Source organism: Hemitrygon akajei, chromosome 5, assembly GCF_048418815.1.
Source record: "Hemitrygon akajei chromosome 5, sHemAka1.3, whole genome shotgun sequence".
Taxonomy (NCBI): Eukaryota; Metazoa; Chordata; class Chondrichthyes; order Myliobatiformes; family Dasyatidae; genus Hemitrygon; species Hemitrygon akajei.
This window is the reverse complement of record NC_133128.1, coordinates 90,196,977-90,207,249: the sequence shown is the minus strand read 5'-3', so window position 1 is coordinate 90,207,249 and position 10,273 is coordinate 90,196,977. Positions and strand designations below refer to the sequence as shown.

Below are 10,273 nucleotides of genomic sequence, written 5' to 3'. Positions count from 1 at the left end.
TTTGATTAAACTTTCTTTGTTGTTTACATAATTCTGTATAAGTTATATGTAAAAGTACATGAATGTCATATGTCATCACGCCACTACTTCATGCGTGCGTACCTCACTACAAAGTAAAAGCAAGGTTTACACATGTTCTTGGGCTCCCTTGCTTTTCATTTAATTAGTTCTACGTTTGGAGTTACAAAACATAACAGGTACATATACAACAGTAATACAAAAGTGTTGCTGTTGTATAGATGGTCCAAGCCAAATGGAGAATAAGTGAAATTACATCTGCTGTAGACCTAGTGTGGCAATGGGTAAATTGCAGTTGATCCAGGTCCTTACTTGCAGTTGATCCAGGAGTTAATTCTTGCCATCATCAACCTCTCACTTTATTATAGTAGATGTGAGTGCAACTGGGCGAAAGTCACTGAGGTAGTTAACCTTTCTCTTCTTGAGCACCTGAAAGATTGGAGGGTAACAAACATGGCTCCTTGATTTGAGAAAGAGGAGAGACAAAAAGCAGGGAACCATCGACCTGTTAGCTTAAAATATGGAGTAGGGAGAACACCAGAATTTAAAATTCAAGATGTAATAACAGAACACCTAAAGAACAACATGAATGAGCAAAGCAATCATGGATTTATATATTCTAAAATATGTTTTGGACTAAACCCATTGGCCACCCATTTCAATTCTACTCTCCATTCCTGCACTGACAAATCTATCCAAGGCTTCCTCTGTTGCGGCGATGAGGTCAGACTCAGGACTGAGAAGCAGTATCTCACATTCCATCTTGATAGTCTTCAATTTGACAGCATGATCGTAGATTTCTCTAAACAGCATCCACTCCCCTCTCTTTATTCCATTGTCTACTTTCCTCTCCTATCAGATTCCTTCTTCTTCAGCCCTTTACCTCTTCCACCTATCACCTTCTAGCTTCTCACATCATTCCCTTTCATTTGCATCCCTATCCACCTGCCTTCCCCCTCACATGGACTCACTTATCACCTGCTAGCTCACTCTCCTGCCCCTCTCCCCATGGCGGCTCCCTTCTTCCTTTCCAGTGCTGATGAATGGTCTTGGCCTGAATGTCGTCTGTTCATTTCCCTCCATAGTTACTGCCTGATCTGCCGAGATCCTTCAGCATTTTATATGCATTGCTCACGATTTCCAGCATCCTCAGAATCTCTTGCATCTACTTTTTGATGATGTACTGAGGTGAAATGAGAATTGGTTATGAGGCAGAAAGCAAAGAGCAGAAATAAACTGATCTTGCTTAGGTTGTCAGGCTGTGACTAATGGGGTATGGTAAGGTTTGTTCCTTGGGTCCCATCTTTCAATAATCTATATCAACAATTCAGCTTTGAAGACTAAATGTCATATTTCTCTTTGCTGCAAATGCTAAAATGGGTGAGAGTGAGAGTAGGGAGAAGGCGTAAAAAAGCTTCATGGGAATAGTGATGTGGAAAATTGTGATGTCCTTGACTTCGGTGAAACAGAGAAGCAGTCTTTCTTAAATAGTGAAAAATTGTTAACTGTCGATGTTCAAAGGGCCATTATGTGCACAAGTCAGTTAAAGCTAAAACACAGGTGCAGCATACAATTATGAAGGCAAGTAGAACGTTGGCCTTCATTACAAGAGAATGAGTACAAGAATAATGATGACTTTTATAATTATAGCCTGTTGAGATCTCACCCACTATACTCACAGTATAGTTTTTGGTTACCAAAAAAACTCTCCAAAAAGGAAGTGCCACAAAGATTCATTAGTCTCATTCCTTAGGGACATGTTTGCTGCTCGAGGAGTGATTGAGCATACTTGGCTAGGATTTTTCAGGTTAGAAGAATGAAAGGCAATCTCATTGAAACTTTTGAAATTCTCACAGTGGGGACGTTTTCCATGACTGCAGAGTCTAAAACTTGGGGGTACGGTCTCAGAGTAAGGGGGAAAGCCATTTAGGACTGAGAAAATGACAAAGGTCATGAAACTTTGGAATTGTGTACTCCAAGAGATTGATACATTTCTTGGATATTACAAGAATCAAGATATTGGTGTTGGTATTGATTTATTATTGTCACGTGTACCAAGATACGATAAAACACTTCTGTTTTGCATGCCATCCATACCAATGGTGCCATATACAATTATATTAAGGTTGTATAAAGAACAGAATACTGTAGGTTGTGTTAGAGAAAGTGCATTGTAGGTCGACAAATAAAAAGGGCCACAACAAGGTAGACTGGACATCCAAGAGTTCATTCTATAGCCCATGAAAGGTCTGATGGAAGCTGTCCTTGGATCTGGTGGTTCGTACACTCAGGCTTTTGTCCAAGAGAAGAGGAGAAAGAGAGAGAATGACTGAGGTGGGAGGCATCCTTGGTAGTGTTGAGTGTAGCCAGAGTAGATGAAGACAAAACTGATGGACTGGGCTGTATTCACAACTCTCCACCTTGGGCAGAAGGGGTATTACTTGAAAGTGGAAGCTTTAGGGACCAAACAGGCTCCACATGGCATCCCCATTCCTTTCGTATTTACAACTTGCCACTTCAGGAAGCAGGTCATTGCAAAGAACAAACAACCTCACGCAGAAATCAGGATAATCCTCATGTCAATCCATCATTACCTAAACTAATATGGGATTTTAAATTCAGATTATCTGATTGACTGAATTTAACCTCCTCAGACCTGGTGATGGGATGGGGCTGCTCTCTCTGTGGATGACCCTTCCAGGGAACTGAAGCTGCCATTCCTTCAAGACGGAGTCACCTCACGACCTCAGCGGCTCAACGGCAATCTCTCACTGACGAGACTCAGAGCGCCACCATTGCCAGCCTCAGCTCCCCTCGCCCCTTCGCTCTCACCGGCCATTCAGAGCCGTGACCCTCGTCCCTATCGCCGCGCCCCCTCTGGCTGCGTCGCGTTACTGCGACGTTTGGAGCCGCTCTTCGCTCGATTGATGCGGGCTGTTCTCCCAATCCCAGTTGCTGGTGAGTCGGCGCTGGATTGCGGGGCCTGTTGTTACCCCCTCCCCGCCCCCGCCTCCCCCCCAACCCCACAACCCGGCATGAAGCGGCTCCGGAGCGCAACGGTGAGGGCTTGGGGGTGTGTTGGAAGGGGAGCGGAGGCCTGGAATGGTGGGGACCAGGGTAGCGGGGACTTGGCCTGGGAGAATGGGATGGGAAGGGCCCGAGGCCTGTGGGATGGTGGAGAGAGCCGGGGCGATGAGGGAGGTCCCGGGGCCCTGAGGGAAGGCGATGAGCGAAGACCCGGAACCCTGAGGGAAGGCGATGGGAAAGGCTCCAGGGCCTCGGAGGAGGGGATCAGGGTTCCGAGGGAAGAAGTGCGGCTTGGGGGAGGGGGGTAGTGGAATATGAAGGGGAGCGAGGGGTTGAGAAAATTGGGTGCGGGAGGTAGGTCGGGGCTTGCGGCATTTAGATTTGTGATGTGGGATTTGAGAAGAGGTCGGGTGGGTTGGTTGCGGTGGGATGGGGAGGTGCGATAGGAAGAATGATAGCTGGTTGCGGGGGGTGGGCTCAGATTCGAAATTTGGGTGAAACAGTCGGCCTGATTCAGAATCAGGTCTTGATTTTCCTTCTGTTTTTCTCTGGTGCCCTCTCTCAGCTGAACTTTTGCTGGAAACCCACCTCCTTCACGTGTAGTTCTATTTTCATGGAAAGCTGACCACCTGGTCGTTGGTATTATTAACTTTGTGTTGTTCAAATGTTGCCCCTTATTCTGTAATCTGTTATCATTGTTCTCCTCAAAGGTAAACTAACCTTGGTCCTTTAATCCTTTCAAACTACTTCCCTATTAACAACTTTCAGAAACAGAAGACATTAGAAGCAGGTGTAGATTGCCTGGTCCTTCAGATCTGCTATTCAATGTGATCATGGCATATCTGTCCTAGGTCTCAACTCTCCTGTATGTCATTTCCCTCATATCTCTGAATTCTCCCAAGCATGTTTCTACCTCTTAGTGATCTAGCCTTCACAACCTTCTGGTTAGAGAATTCAAGAGATTGACCACCCTCTGTGAGAAGACATTCCTTGTTCTCTGTCTTTAATCTTGTAACTATGTTGCTTGACTTGAAGTTTTGCACTGGTGGAAACCTTTAAGCTCTTCCTTGACATGTCACCTTAGGAATTTGTATGTTTCAATAAGATCAGTCATTCTAAACTTTAGAGAATATAGATCTAATTCCATTGATGTAGAATGTAGGGAATTCTGGTTCCGTTCCTAATGGGGTTGTGGGATCCTGATGCTAGGACATGAAGGAGGTGTCTTGGCAGTCACCAGACAGGCTTACAGTGAAACACAACAAAGAACCAGGGAAAGGGAGAGGCATTGGAGAGACAATCAGAAAGAGGAACAGAGTGTGATAGTGATGGTGAAGTAGACAGGATAGATGGAATGAACACATTTAAGTTGTAGGGCTGGGGAGTGGCTGGAGTGAGTCAGAAAGCTGTGGAATAGATTGAGGACAGGGTAAGGGTAGACAGAGAAACTAGATTGAGTTAAGTAAGGAGAACATTAGAGATGTCAAAGTGAGAGTGAGACAGAAGTAAGGTGACAGGCAGAAGACATGGGAAAGACCAAAGAAAGAGTATAGGGGAGATATGTGTGAGAGAGAAAGAATATAAGAGAGACAGGGATGCACAGAAACAGTGAGCTAGAGGAATACAGAGTTCAAGAAACAGATGATGGGTATAACACCCAAAAACAAGAAGCCAGAAAGGTTGGACCATGTACCAAAGGTAAGAAGAAGAGCAGTTTAAAAAAAGCGGTTCAGAAGTGTGAAAAAGCCAGTGAGGCAGATTCAGGCAATCAAATCAACAGTGATACAGTGAAGGGGGAAACGGTGAATGCAATGGATAGATTTGAGGGTGGACGAGAGATTGGAAGTGGCAAAAAAAAAAGAAATGAAAGGGACACGGCACGGGTGGGAGGAAGAAATGGAGAAATTGAGCCAATGATAGGGAGTGTGTGCAGATATAGAAGCAAAGGAGTAGGAAACAGTTTCAGTCTGGAGTAAGTGGCGATATCTCGTGATTCCTCAAGAATCAAGTTTCTTCCATGTGGAAGTTCTGACTGAGTATATTGCTGCACCTCCAATATGGAAAAGCACTTTTAAAAATTTTGTTAGGAACAGTTACACTATTTTCCCTGACTTAAAACAGCTCTTTAATATGGCAATCTGTTTGAGTGAATCTATCTGTACATTTCCCTGAGAAGCTTCCTATTCCTTCCATTTCTTTAATGATATACAGCTGATATATTTGTTCACTGCCTATTACTGCGTAGCAATACAATATTAACGCATATCTTTGTGATATGGTGCAACTCAAACTACCTGCATCTCAATATCACCAAGACCAAGGAGATGGTGGTGGACTTTAGGAGATCTAGGCCTCATATGGAGCCAGTGATCATTAATGGAGAATGTGTGGAGCAGGTTAAGACCTACAAGTATCTGGGAGTACAGTTAGACGAGAAGCTAGACTGGACTGCCAACACAGATGCCTTGTGCAGGAAGGCACAGAGTCGACTGTACTTCCTTAGAAGGTTGGCGTCATTCAATGTTTGTAGTGAGATGCTGAAGATGTTCTATAGGTCAGTTGTGGAGAGCGCCCTCTTCTTTGTGGTGGCGTGTTGGGGAGGCAGCATTAAGAAGAGGGACGCCTCACGTCTTAATAAGCTGGTAAGGAAGGCGGGCTCTGTCGTGGGCAAAGTACTGGAGAGTATAACATCGGTAGCAGAGCGAAGGGTGCTGAGTAGGCTACGGTCAATTATGGAAAACCCTGAACATCCTCTACATAGCACCATCCAGAGACAGAGAAGCAGTTTCAGCGACAGGTTGCTATCGATGCAATGCTCCTCAGACAGGATGAAGAGATCAATACTCCCCAATGCCATTCGGCTTTACAATTCAACCGCTGGGAGTAAGATATGTTAAAGTGCCGGGGTTAGGACTCAATGTATTTAAGTAAACTACTTAAGAACTTTTTAAAAGCTATTATTAATGCTTTTTGAGAGGGTGATTTTAGATGCATATCATATTTTTACTGAGTTAAGTATTGTATGTAATTAGTTTTGCTACAATAAGTGTATGGGACATTGGAAAAAATGTTGAATTTCCCCATGGGGATGAATAAAGTATCTATCTATCTATCTATCTATCTACCGGTATCAGTCTTTTAAATTGCTCACTTTATTTCAGAATGATGTATGAGAATTAGGGTTATTTTGCTTAAAAATTATTAGAAAAACCGACTCTGTGGTTTGCAATCAGGAGAAAAGTTGTAACATGATGGAAGGTGTATTTATTCCTGTTAGTGGACCAGGAAAGTAGTAAATTGGATATAATCCAGGGAAGTGTGAGAGAAGTTTGGAAAAATGCAGCAAGTCAAAGAATAAATGGAAGGATATTGAGTGATGAGGAACAGAATGTGTATGTCTATAGATCTTTGAATTTTCATGTCAAAACAATAAAATGGTTAAACAGTCTTAACAGATACTGTATTTTATTAACTTGGGCGTTACATACAAGTCCAGAGAGATGATGCTAAACTATACAGCACTGGTTCAGCCACAGTTTGAATACTTTTACAATTCTCATCACAAGATTACAAGAAAATTGTGATCGCTTTGGTGAATGTGCAGAAGAATTTTATAAAGGTATTATCAGAACTTTAAATTTCTGTCTAGGTGGAAAGATTGGAAAAGTTTAGATTATTTATTGTGGAACAGAAAAGACCGAGGGGAGATTGAGACTCAGTGAATAGAAAAAAAAAACACAGGAGATTCTGCAGATGCTGGAAATCTAGAGTAACACATACAGTCCTGTGCAAGAGTCCTAGGCACATGTATATAGCCTAAGAGTTTTGCACAGTACTGTAGTCATTGTATAGCCACAAATAAAAACACTTTCCATGACATATGTGAGTGATGATCAGTAGATTCTAGAATGGTTCTGGAGGACTAGAAATTACAAATGGAGGAAGAAGAAAGGAAATTATAGGCCAGTTAGCCTGACCTCAGTGTTTGGGAGATGTTTGGGTCAGTTGCTAAGGATGTGGTTTCTGGGGACTGAGAGGCGCAGGACATAAGAGGCCGAAGTCAGAGTGGTTTCCTTCAGGGAAAGTCTTGCCTAATAAATCTGTTGGAATTCTTTGAAGAAATAGCAAGCAGAATAGACGGGAGAATTGGTGGACGTTGTGTAGTTTGATTTTCAGAAAGCCTTTGACAGGGTGCTGTATACTAGACTGCTAAACAGAATAAGAACCCAGGGTATTACAGGAAAGATGCTAACATGAATAGAGCATTGGCTGATTGGCAAGAGGCAAAGAGTGGAAATAAAGGGATCCTTTTAGGATTGGCTGCCGGTGACTAGTGGTGTTCCATGGGGGGCGGGGGGGGGGGTGTTGGGACTGCTTCTTTTTGTATGTCAACGATTTGGATGATGAAATTGATGGCTATGTGACCAAGTTTGCTGATGATGCAAAGATAGGCTGTGTTGCTGAAGCAGGAAGGCTGCAGAAGGACAGACTAGGAGAAAGGGGAAAGAGATGGCAGATGGAATACAATGTTGGGAAGTGCATAGTCATACACTTTGATAGAAGGAATAAAAGCACAGACCATTTTCTAAACGAGGGGAAAATTAAAAATAAACAAGGTGCAAAGGGATTTGTGAGTCCTTGTGCAGGATTCCTTAAAGGTTAATTTTAAGGTTAAATCGGTGATGAGGAAGGGGAATGTCTCATTTAAAGAGGACTAGAATATAAAAGCAAGGATGTAATGCTGAGGCAAGACCCCATTTGGAGTATCGTGAGCAGTTTTGGGCCCCTTATTTAAGAAAGGATGCACTGATTTTGGGGTGGGTTCAGAGGAGTTTCACAAGAATGATTCTGGGAATGAAAGTGTTATTGAATGTTCCGGGCTTATACTCGCTGGAATTTATAAGCATGAGGGGGAGACCTCATTGAAACCTATCAAATGTTCAATGGCCTAGATAGAGTGGATGTTAAGAAGTTGCTTCCTGAAGTGGGGGCACAGCCTCAAAATAGAGAGTCATCCATTTAGAACAAAGCTGAGGAGGAATTTCTTTAGTTAGTCGGTGGTGAATCTGTGGAATTCATTGCCTTATGCAGCCGTGTAGCCAGCTTGCTGGGTGTATTTAAGGCAGAGTTTGATAGGTTCTTGACTAGTCAGCACGTGAAATGTTATGGGGAGTGGGCAGGAGAATGTGGTTGAGAGGGAAAATGAATCGACCATGATGTTGTGGCAGAACAGACTTGATGGGCCAAATGGCCTAATTCTGCTCATATGTCTTATGATAAACTTGATACTGATCTGGGTCTCTATTGTGGACTGAGAATGTGAGGGGTAGGAGAGGGGAATCTTGGTTAGGGAAAAGGGGAAGTGGAGGGAGTGGGAAGCACCAGAGAAACATCTTGTTATGATCAATAAGCCAATTACTTAGAATCAAATGACCATGCCTGGTGTCTCAGGGCTAGCCGTGTCTGTACCTGCAGCACCACCCCCCCAGCCCGGCACTCCTCTGTCACCTGTTCCACCCCCACCTCCCGCATTGCTCCACCTTTGCCATTCCCTACATCCTTTGATTTACAAGCTGGCTTTCCGCAGCACGTTGACAAGTACAGTACTGTGCAAAATCCTTAGGCACCCTAGCACTCAGGTAGCATCTGTAGAAAAGAATAAGTAGTCAACATTTCGGGCTGAGACCCTTTTTCAGTACTGGAAAGGAATGGGAGAGAAGCCAGAATGAGAAGGTGGGGGAAGGAGTACAAGCTGGAAGGTGATAAGTGAAGCCAGGTGAGGGAGATGGTAGCTGGGTGGAGGGGTAGGGAAGGAAATGAAAAGCTGGGAGGTGGTAGATGGAAAAGAGAAAGGGCTGAAGGAGGAATCTGATAGGAGAGGAGTGGACTAAAGGAGAAAGAGGAGGAGGTAACGTGTAAAATGTTGGAGGAATTCAGTAGGTCAGGCAGCATCTTTGGAAAGGAATAAAGAATTGACCATTTGAGCTAAGACACCTCATCAGGACTGGAAAGGAAGGGGTGAAGGGGAAGAAGCCTGAGTAAGAAGTAATATATACAAGATGCTGAAGGAACTCAGCAGGTCAAGCAGCATCTATGGAGACAAAGAAACCTATAGGAAAAACTATTTTCCTTAACAGAGGGTCAAACCAGTATTGTAGGAAGTAGAGGGGGAGAGAAAAGTATGTTTTCACCCAGAGAGTGAAGCTTGCTGCCTGAAAGAATGGTAAAGGAAGCGACCCGAAACAAGTTTCACCAGTACTTTAGTATGATCTTGAAGAGGCTTGACCTTCAGTGCTGCGTTTTTAGTGCTGAAAGTTGGAAACAGGTTTTCATCTGTCTAAAAACTGATACACAGAAAATAAATGATCCAGAAGGCTATTTTTCCATTATTTCGATCTCAGATGAAAACCTGATTCGCAAAAGTAATTTTCAACCTTGGAAATATAAATATACTCCTAGATATGAAGGTTAATGTGATCTTTATTTTGGTGCTTCATATACAGAATACCCTGTATATGGGTCCTGTATAAATGCACCATGTTACTTAAAGGTTATCACTGATCAAGTTAAGAGGATTTAGACATTTTTGCTCAGTGTTGGATCCAGTTTGGGAAATATCAAGAATCGTGCAGACACATTGCATAATATATTTAGCAAAGCACTGCAATCTTGACCTTGCAGATTTCTGTGGTTTACAAAGGAAGCATTCATGACCACATCAGGGCTAAAGAGCGTGCCAGATGAGAAACAGTTAATTCTGCCCATCTCCTCTGTGTTGAGCTGTTATTCTGCCTAGTCCATTCAACCTACAGCTGGACCATCACCCTCTATACCCTTCCTATCCATATACTTACCAAACTCCTTTTAAATGTTGCATTTTAACCTGCATCAACCACTTCCACTAGCAGCTTGTTCCACACTCGCAGCACCCTTTAAGTGAAGAAGTTCCCCCTCAGATTTCTTTTAACTATTTCACATTTCAGACTTAACCTATAACCTCTAGTTCTGGTCTTATGCAAGCTTGTTTGTATTTATCCTATCCATACCTCTCATAATATTGTATACCTCTATCAATTCTCCTCTCATTCTCCTGAATTCAAGGGAATAAAGTCCTAACTAATTCACCCATCCTGTGTAACTTAGGTCCTTAATTTCTGCCAAAGTCCTTGCAATTTTTCTCTGTACTCTGTCAATCTTGTTGATAACTTTCCTGTAGGTAGGTGACCAG

The 10,273-nt window shown here is 43.1% G+C and overlaps 1 protein-coding gene across 9 annotated transcripts in view; it reads left to right on the top strand.

Moving 5' to 3' along the window:
* Window positions 1-2,961: 2,961 nt before the first annotated feature.
* Window positions 2,962-10,273, top strand: part of akap11 (A kinase (PRKA) anchor protein 11) — a 93,116-nt gene continuing 85,804 nt past the window's right edge. For 7 of the 9 annotated variants that reach the window (XR_012098978.1, XM_073046004.1, XM_073046002.1 and 4 more), the window contains exon 1: window positions 2,983-3,077. The gene's annotated coding sequence lies outside the window, so the exon portion shown is untranslated. The other 2 variants (XM_073046001.1, XM_073046000.1) reach the window with 2 other exon arrangements.